This window comes from Cydia strobilella, chromosome 14 (genome assembly GCF_947568885.1).
Source record: "Cydia strobilella chromosome 14, ilCydStro3.1, whole genome shotgun sequence".
In the NCBI taxonomy this organism is placed as follows: Eukaryota; Metazoa; Arthropoda; class Insecta; order Lepidoptera; family Tortricidae; genus Cydia; species Cydia strobilella.
In genome coordinates, this window is record NC_086054.1 from 11,911,317 (window position 1) to 11,921,803 (window position 10,487).

At 35.1% G+C, this 10,487-nt stretch overlaps 2 long non-coding RNA genes across 2 annotated transcripts in view; both read right to left on the reverse strand.

The window, feature by feature from the left end:
• Window positions 1-1,892: 1,892 nt before the first annotated feature.
• LOC134747499 (uncharacterized) lies at window positions 1,893-2,103 on the reverse strand. The gene is made up of 2 exons (XR_010128334.1): window positions 2,046-2,103; window positions 1,893-2,009 (listed from the first exon to the last, which is right to left on the reverse strand). It is a non-coding gene; the product is annotated as an uncharacterized LOC134747499 (long non-coding RNA).
• Window positions 2,104-9,534: 7,431 nt separating this feature from the next.
• Window positions 9,535-10,487, reverse strand: part of LOC134747300 (uncharacterized) — a 336,530-nt gene continuing 335,577 nt past the window's right edge. Inside the window, exon 3 of the long non-coding RNA XR_010128310.1 lies at window positions 9,535-9,581. This is a non-coding gene — a long non-coding RNA (uncharacterized LOC134747300). The remainder of the gene's footprint in view (window positions 9,582-10,487) is intronic.

Below are 10,487 nucleotides of genomic sequence, written 5' to 3' on the forward strand. Positions count from 1 at the left end.
TTTTAGGATACAGGCTCCTAATGAGCCGACCGGGTGATGTTATTGTGTCGTAATTATCATAGCTCGATCCTGGAAACATTATTGACTCTGTGAGCTGTAGACCTCGCGAGCATAGCTCAAAGCTAAATTAATGTATGGCTCCACCGTTTAGAATAATTTAGAAAATTTAAATGACAAAAAAAACTTTTTTTTTTAAAGGGCTAGTTAAATAAAAGCTTGTAAACATTAAACGAATACACTTAGCCCGCGCTCGATCAATCAAGAATTCAATTTTTTCATATAAAAAAAACGAAATTTAAGTGCTCCTAATGAGCCGACCGGGTGATGTTATTGTGTCGTAATTATCATAGCTCGATCCTGGAAACATTATTGACTCTGTGAGCTGTAGACCTCGCGAGCATAGCTCAAAGCTAAATTAATGTATGGCTCCACCGTTTAGAATAATTTAGAAAATTTAAATGACAAAAAAAACATTTTTTTTTAAAGGGCTAGTTAAATAAAAGCTTGTAAACATTAAACGAATACACTTAGCCCGCGCTCGATCAATCAAGAATTCAATTTTTTCATATAAAAAAAACGAAATTTAAGTGTAAAAAAAAGTTATGTCCCATCATACAATTACTGAGGATCAAACCAGAGACCTTCCTACTTCAAAGCGAATTATGTTTGCAAACTGCGCCATGTTGCTCTTACCTAAGGTAAATTTGGCTACTCATTCTCAAGTAAAAACCAAATATCTAAATACCGCCTAAACCAGCGATACAATTTTCCTGCATTTTTATTAAACTATTAGAGAATGGTAGATATTTTTGACGCATAGTCTGATACGTTACGTTCGATGCTGACTGTACGAGGTAGACCGCCATGACGTCATTTGACCAGATACGACGTCATTTGTTTTAGACGGATACAGAATCCTAATAAGCCGACCGGATGATGTTATAGCTCATAGCTCCATCTCGCAGCTCCGAAGTGCGAGCGAAGTTTCTTCATTTCAGCTTGATATCTTGATATTTTCAGGTGAGGTCTAGCCAAGATAACAATCGTTGATAATGTACTGAAAATAGTCAAGTAACTTTTCGTATCATCTGTCATCGCGATACAGTTTTTTTTTTGTTTGGCTTTATCGATGTACAGTCGACTTCATAGTATACATTTCTTCACCTTAATCCATTGCAATAAGGTGAAAATATGTATACATATTTATGAACTCGACTGTACGATTATCGTTAGGTTGTCAAAAGAGTTTAATTCTCTTACCGACGGATTCCTAAACTATTTAATAGTTATTTACGATACAGGTGCTGAAAAGAGGAAATTCGAAACGAGTGGCGATAAATTAAATCGACACGAGTTGCGAATTACCTATTCGCACGTGTATCGTACAACGTTTTACAGTACATATGGCCCTTTAAACTTTCGACATATGCACGAAAAGTGCTCTTTACGCACTAGTGTAAAGTATTTAAACATCCTCCATACTATCTTTACATACGCAACATGATTAAGCAGACGCCACGGAAAACGTCCATTAATCTCCGGTACTAGTATAAATCATTACTGAGTGATTGTCATTTATGCTTCACTTGATAAAGCTGTATTGATGGGACTGTTAGAAACTATACTTACTTTAAGAAACATACGAACTCGCCTCCAGTAAGCCCCTACAATCGAAGTTACGCTTTCATCTTAAAACGACAAGCTTATTATTTGAAACTTGGCAAGAACGTTTATGAAACTAAATTAAAAATTAACGTTCGTTATTTCCATATAATTTCATTGAAGTTTCTTTCGTTTTGTTATTGTATTTTATAGCAGTAATTTAACTTAATTGTTAGACCTTATGAAAACATGAGTGAAAAAGTGATGAAGAAGGATTACATTTTTACAGGTTGTATTTTTCCTTCCAAATATGTTCTCACTGCTGAGGTGAAAAATCTTGTGTACTACACGAGATATAAGTTATTTACATCTCGTGCGCTTTTGAGTCCCTTGCTACGCTCAAGATTCTAAATTAGATTTATATTAAAGAATTTCGCTTACACGGATCAAAATAAGCACTCGAAGAAATATCAACCTTTGCTCTCTTGTTGTACAAATAACTATTTTTCTCTTCAAAATACAAATTATCACAAAAAATTAATACTTAATATTATTACGACTGAACACAAAGAAAATATAAATATTACTAAATATACGGTTGTCTGTATTACCTACCCGTATTTAATAAATCAAAACACTTGTTTAAGTAGTGCTTTTAAGTAATTTCGCACTTCCAATTTAAAGTACATTGTTTTAAAAGCTAAGTGGTGACCTGGCTACTCAGCCAGAAAGTTGTAACAACGCTTTTAGCAAACAACGATGCCAACATCTTATCGAAACCTTAAGAGAAAACCAAGGACATAAACTTCTGTTATTGTGAAATATGGAAAAACTACTCGTGGGGTCGTTATATATTGCCCCTCTTTTAGTGCTAAATATCAGGGTAATTGTGGAGAAAATGAACGTAAAAGATGAACTTTGTTGGCACTTGCAAACTTTTATTTTGGCATTGACACTAACGTGGTTAAAGTGCATTTCAAGCTTACATTTTTTATAATTGTTTATTTGTTTAATGTGCCTGAGAAACCCTGAGCAATTTCCGTAAATTATATAGTAAGTACATAAAAAGTAACCATCAGTAACTGAAGGGTTCACGGAAAGAACATGTCTAGTCACTTTAGTACTTAGCATTTTGCTTAATCGCAGTTTTAAAATTTTTCAATTTCAATTTCAATTTATTTATTTCCTTTAAGTACAATTTTAATTTACATCATGTTGTTCATAAGAGCAGGAAACGATTCCTCCGTACTAGTAAAAACTGTATGACGGCAGGAAGCACCACCTCTCCCGGATCACATTTAATCTTATCTAGCAGTAGGTATACATGTATTTGCGCAGTAAAGATGACAAGAAAATGAAAAAATAAAACAGGTTGCAACAAGAAAAAAAAAACAAAGCAAATAGCATTGGAAATAAGTGTTTGTGTATGTGCGCGCGTGTGAGTGTATGTGTGTATGTGTGTGTGTGTGTGTGTGTGTGTGTGTGTGTGTGTGTGTGTGTGTGTGTGTGTGTGTGTTTTAGACAGTGATTTTTAGGAGTTTTTCAGTGTCATCGTAGTCGTATAGTTTCAAAAAAGATGTAACGGCCGCTTTACAACGATTCACTGTTAGTTGAGTTAAGTTAACATTTTTCGAGATCTTGTTGTACAGAAATGGGCCAAGGAAAAAGGAAAAGTCATGGGCAAAGCTAGTTCTACTAGGTGGATTGATAAAAATTCGGTTTCTCCTTCTCTCAGAAACTGCTGAAGATGGTGCTTTTTTGTGTTGTTTTAGAATGATGGACTTTATATATAATTGTCTTACCGATAGAACATTAAATTCTCTATATATAGCGGTCGTTGAGTATCTGAAATTAACCTTAATAACTGCTCTTTGAGCTCGTTCTATTGCAATCATGTGAGACTTTTTGGCACCTCCCCAAGCTTCAATGCCGTATGCTATAATGGACTGGCATAGTGCAAAATATACATTTTTGACAACAATAGGATCCCTCAAATGCCTAATGTTTTTAAATATATACATTAGTTTTCTTACTCCAGAACATAGAGAGAACAATGTGGTAGTTCCATTTTAGATTTTGATCTATATTTACACCAAGATATTTAACAACATTAGTTCTTTCAAGTGTGTAGCAGTTGCAGGGAGCCGCGTAAGTGTCTGGACAAGTGTGACCTTGAATATAAAAGTTAGATGGTTGCATGGAGTTCTTTATGCTAAACGTAACATATTTTGTTTTGCTTAGATTGAGAGAGAGGGAATTTTGATTGAGCCAATTCATAACGTGATACAGGCCTTTTTCTGCAGTTTACTTAACATCATGCCATGATGGTCCATCAAACATAAATACAGTATCATCAGCAAAGGTCACAATAGCTGCATTTCTTAGTTTAAGGCGACAGAGGCCATCTATATATATTAGAAATAAAGTAGGGCCAAGAACGCTACCCTGCGGTACTCCGAATTTTACCAGCGTCTCATCGCTTTAATGTTCACCTATTTTAACAACTTGAGTTCTATCAGTAAGATAGTCAGTGAAGAGTTGGTGAGGAGTTCCTCTTATGCCTAGGTTCTGTAGTTTATCAAGAAGGATTGGGATAGAGACAGTGTCGAAGGCCTTGGCTAAATCAAGAATACTCCTATGCATTTGGATTTGGAATCGAGTTTGTTGACAATATGTCCGACAACGTGATTAATTGCATCTGTAGTTGAAATATTATTTCGAAAACCATATTGATTACTAGACAGTAGGTTAAAACTTTGCAGGAAATGTGTGAGACGTTTATTTATAACCTTTTCAAGAACTTTAGATACAACAGGAAGTAGTGAGATCGGTCGATAATTAGTGACACTGTCTTTATCCCCCGCCTTGTAGATAGGAACAACCACAGACTTCTTAAGCGCTTTGGGGAATACACCAGTAGATAAGGCTAAGTTACAAATGTGGGCAATAGGTCTAGCAACTGTGGAAGTCGAAAGCTTAAGAAGTGCAGATGGTATACCATCCCAACCTGTAGAAGAGCTGTTTTTTAGTGACATAATTATATTTAGTACTTCGTTTCATCAGTAGGCAACAATACTAGCGAATTAACCGGGGTCTCTATACAAGGTTGTTCATCTGGCACATTAGAGGGAGTGTGAATGAGGCGCGTAGTAATACTCGCGGCAAGGTCTTGTCCTATATTGGTAAAATATTCGTTGATAAAGTTGACCGAGTCTTTAGGATCTGATTTAATTTTAATTAGGTTAAACGGTTCACTTTGAGGTTTTTTCATATGACATATCTCTTTTATTATATTCCAAGTCTTTTTCAAGTCATTTTTGTTTTTATTGATCATGTCACGTTCATAACTTCGCTTTAGTTTATTAAGTATCTGATTACAAGTATTTCTATACCTCTTGTATGAGATCTGTAGGATTTGATCTGTAGGATATTTTCGTGATTTTAAATGAAGTCTGTCTCTGTGTTTCATACAGCGAAGTAAGCCAGGTGTTATCCATGGCTTGTGTCTTCTTTTCCTATTTGAAATCCGTGTAATAGTCGTGTTTTTTTCTATAATGCTGGTGACAATTGATAGAAAATTGTATGTAGACATATTAGGATCATTACAATCTAAAATAGGACTCCAGTCAGTAGTTAAGAGATCCTGTGAGGCAGCTTCATAATTAATATGGGATCTCTTACTCTGTGTCGAAGAGAGAGTATTATGTGTTGTTATGGCCGTTATAACACAGAAGTGGTCTGTTAGACTCGTTTGATAAACTAGTGTAGTAAATGGGAGGTTAGTTTTAATAAATGAGTGATCAAGACAATTGTTTAGCCGGGTAGGGAAATAGTGGCTAGGCATAAGTCCATGCATGGCAACCATGTTCAGTAGGTCGGAGCATCTCTGGTCCGATGAGTCGTGTTTAATATCAATGTTTATATCACCCATTAATATAATATTTTTAAAATTTCGAATAGAATGCATAATTTTATCTAAAGTTGTTAAAAATCTGTCAATATACCTATAGCAGGGCGGTCGGTATATTCCACAAATCGCAATATCATGATCAATTGTAATCAGTAAACAGTTGGCATCTTCAAGGTCAGGTTCACACACTCGGACGTTTAAGTCGGATTTAATATATACTACAACACCGCTATTTTGATTAATTCGTTTTAAAGTAGAATGACATGTGTAGTTGGGTAATATAGGAAGTATCAAGTCATCAGATAGCCAACATTCAGTTAATATGATTATATCGTATTCAAATTCAAAATTAGCGAGAAATACCTGGAAATTGTCAAAATTGCACGAAATACTTCTTATATTCTGTGTAATTAAAGTTAGACTACGTTGATTTTTTTTGGTTTGTAATAAATGTTTACATTGTCATAATGTATGGTAATTCCGTGACCTCTTTTTTAACTAAAAACAAAGCTGTGTTACATATATTATACAGTGGTAGCAAAAGATATAACTAATAGTTCATTAATAGCTCTACATTTTGAGATGAAAATTTCCGTGTACCCTTCAAGTATACATGCCATTATTGTCCAATATGGTGTTTGCAAAAATTGAGACAATGCTCTTAAAACATTACTTACTTGCTTACTTTTCTATGACATGACAGGTGATCACGTGATGCTTTCTATAGAAAACGAAGCGCCGGAAGCTATCGTAAAAGGTCTATTACATACGGACAGACGGACGGATAAATGGAAACAAAATTGTACGTAAAAACTATATTTTGGCTACGGAAACATGAAAAGGTGAAAAATTTCACATAAACTTGTAGAAAATTTAATAAGAAATAAAGAAAATATGTATTTTAAAAATGGAAAATTTCGTTCTCCATACAAAAATTAAAAGAAGTGTCAAAATGAAAAATTCCCGTATATTAAGTTGATGCAACTTTAATATGCAATACGCGTTTCTGCTGTTTCCTTTTCTTTACGTTAATTTTTTAACACGCAATCTATTGTGCATTTTAATTATTATATTTATTTATGTCATTAAATCTTTAACATGCACATTTTTTTTGTGAATAACCGACTTTAACTTTAATAAACCTTTTAGTATTAAGACAAGACAAGACCACGATCTAAATAACGCTCAAACTCCAATCCATTCACATGTCTGTATCACTGAACAATCGGCGAGTAATATCGCAAACGAGTTTCGGTCATTCATTCGTTCCATCCGTTCGATTCTTTACCATTCACTAATGAACCGATACATTAACGAGGGGAATGATGCCACAATGGGGATAGAAAATTATGGAAATGACGGCGGCTCGAACAGACTGGTTAAAAATGGGGTAGCAAAATATTCTTTTCGGTTACCGCGGTTATTCATGAAATAAGACACTCCGTTTTAATGGTTTTATTACGGATTAATAAATAATTTTATCTAAGTACTAATTTAAAAAAAATATTAGTCTCAAAAATAGTTATTTTACTTATACGATTATTTTTCATAGGGCCAATGAAGCGTTTGCATAAATATTAAACCTTCAATTGGAATTGATTACATACGAATCAAAGTTTAGTAGATAACTTCATATATAATCTACCTTCTTAGTTCTTCTCAGTGCTTCTTAGTTAGCTAGCAAATTTTTGTCTAAAATTTGTCTAAATCTAGTATTGTGTACTATATTCAGGGTAACATATTAATTTTGTATGGATAAACTATGTTTTAATATTGAAGGTTTTCATTTACTTGGGTTGGGAACAAGTCTGAATCATATACCTAAGTAGGAAGTGCAATTTAAAGGGCAAAAATCGAATGAACGGCATTGAAAACATCAAAAAATGAGGAAAGATAGTTATTATATGTGGTTTCAAATTTACTCTGCAATAACCATGTCTTTAAATGCTTATTGAGTCAATTTTAATTAAATAGCTTTAATGTTCTAATTCTATTGGCAAAACTAATAATATTCAGAAATTATTATACTGGTATCAGTTATATCCATGTTATATCCGAAGATGCAGTGGGTATAGGTAGCAATGGTCTAATTATGAATGACTGAATTTATGAAGAAAAAAAAAACAGATTATATTCATTACAATTTTCTTCTTTTTCAAGTAAATATACTCCGTTTTTTTAAGCAGTGTTTTTATTATTATGCGTTAAAATGCTTAAAAAGTTAAAATTGAAAAAAAAAACCCGCCAAGTGTGATTCGGACTCGCGCACGAAGGGTTCCGTACCATTACGGAAAAAAACAGCAAAAAAATCACGTTTGTTGTATGGGAGCCCCATTTAAATATTTATATTATTCTGTTTTTAGTATTTGTTGTTATAGCGGCAACAGAAATACATCACCTGTGAAAATTTCAACTGTCTAGCTATCACGGTTCATGAGATACAGCCTGGTGACAGACAGACAGACAGACGGACAGACGGACAGCGGAGTCTTAGTAATAGGGTCCCGTTTTTACCCTTTGGGTACGGAACCCTAAAAACAACAAAATCCCTCTACCAGCTGTGAGTTTACTATACATAATAAGATGATTACAATTTCTTTTCGCCTACTTCATTTATATATAATTCACAAAAAGAAACGTATAAACGTTATATTGTACGAGTAAGTCGCCGTCTAAAACCCATAACACAAGCCTTATTAAGCTTAAAGGATGACTCACGTTAGACCGGGCCGTGTCCGGGCCGGAGCTTCCGGCGCTTCGTTTTCTATGGAAAGCACCACGTCATCACCTGTCATGTCATAGAAAAGTAAGCGCCGGAAGCTCCCGCCCGGACACGGCCCGGTCTAACGTGAGTCATCCTTAATTTGGGACTACGTGGACGTAATTGTCCTTTTTTATACAAATGAAAAACGTGTCTAACAGTTACTTTGGTATATATTCTAGATTTTCAGAGAAATATTAGACGATATTAACTGTTTTCTCTATTGTCTGCCCAAGATATTATTTGTAGAATAAAACGTAAAATTAACATTTACATGCTACTGCACCCGTTGTAAAAAAAAACGTCTTCAAAGTTCAAACCCATCAAACTCTAATCCTATCTAACGGCCAACCATAATAAAGTGTTACTGTTGCAACTCGAAGCTAAGCGTAGAATAGCCAATTAAACGAGTCGTAACTGAGAATTAGTCGAGTAGCAGCTTTAATGGCTGTCACGAGATACTTAAACAGCGCTTATAGGAGCTAATCTTAACTTGTTTGAGCTGTTCGTGAGTGGAGGAACTAAATTCTAACCTCACAACCATTTTTCGTCGACCCTTTCTTAGAACTTTTTTTGTGTCTGTCTCTTTGGTGATAGAAGACGCGAAAATGAAGAATAAAATAAAAATATATTTTAAATTCAACGAGATGGAGCGACGACCTGGTGAAGGTCGCGGGAATTCGGTGGATGCGAGCGGCACAGGATCGGTCGGAGTGGCGAGCCTTGGGGAGGCCTATGTCCAGCAGTGGACGTCTATCGGCTGACAGTATGATGATGATGATGATGATATTTTAAATATTGGTAAAGATTTTGGCGCCCCATTTGGAAAGCTAGGCCTAACCTAGGGGCTGGGAACGTCTGAACTGTATACGAATTAAAATAAAGTCGTTTTCCTTACCATGTGTTTTAACTTACCAATCGACGCGACGTGCATCATTTGGCTCACCCACGTTTTTGACGTTTACAGAACGTGACAGTGACAGAGGTATATTTAATGCGCTAGCCACCGTTGTCGCGTCGCCTGTCACAAACCTTGGGGTCGCTATGGATCAACAAAAGTTTAAAGCCAGATTTTCATATTCTAAACGATTTGTCCTAAAAACATAAATATCATTTTTTTTCTAACAAAACAAAGCATTTTGTAAAACAATGTTTAGATATTAATTTATTTATTATATTTATTTTTCAGTATTTGTTTCACCACGCTTTACCTATTTCTCCAATTATTTAGTCGTCACAATATAGGAAAACTATCTATAGTCTGCCGCGTCTGTCTGTATGTATGTATGTTCGCGATAAACTCAAAAACTACTGAATGGATTGTTCGGTTTTCACCTATCAATGGAGTGATTTCTGAGGAAGATTTGTTAAGGGTAACCCGGGGCGGGTCGCTAGTAGAGAAGATAAAACATCACAAATCTAAAATTTACTGCTTAATACTACATATACCTAAGTAAAATGTTTTAGTAATTCCTCGCTTCGCTCGTTGTGGCACCTATCTTTTGACTTTCTGCAAATAAAAGGAAAGTACCGTCACCTTCGCTAAACTGAATCTAATCTACGATTTTGGGCTGCACTCATTGTTTAACCTAACCTTTCTATCTTTTAATGAAGTCGTTACTAAACATTTATTTAAATAAAAATACCGGCCAAGTGCGAGTCGGACTCGCGCACCGAGGGTTCCGTACTTTTTAGTATTTGTTGTTATAGCGGCAACAGAAATACATCAACTGTGAAAATTTCAACTGTCTAGCTATCACGGTTCATGAGATACAGCCTGGTGACAGACAGACAGACGGATAGACGGACAGTGGAGCCTTAGTAATAGGGTCCCGTTTTTACCCTTTGGGTACGGAGCCCTAAAAATGGACGTATACTACATGCAGGCCACTGAGTTATTATTACCAAAGACCTATGTAACTCCGTACGAGTATAAGATGAATACAGTCTAAAGATACAACGTGCCTCGGAAATCAAGAAAATTTGATTCTCGCACAGATGGCGCTACCACTAATATACCTTTGCCCTATTCTCGGCTAGATGGCGTTGACGGTTTCGTTTGTTATTTGACAATTTTAACACATATCAGTGAAAGAACATGGGTCAAAATCGTATAAAAATTTCATGTATCATTAAATTAAAATTAAATTTCTTTATTTGACAGACAACATATGGTCCATAAATTTGTTAGTTATAGCTTATACCAAAAATGTG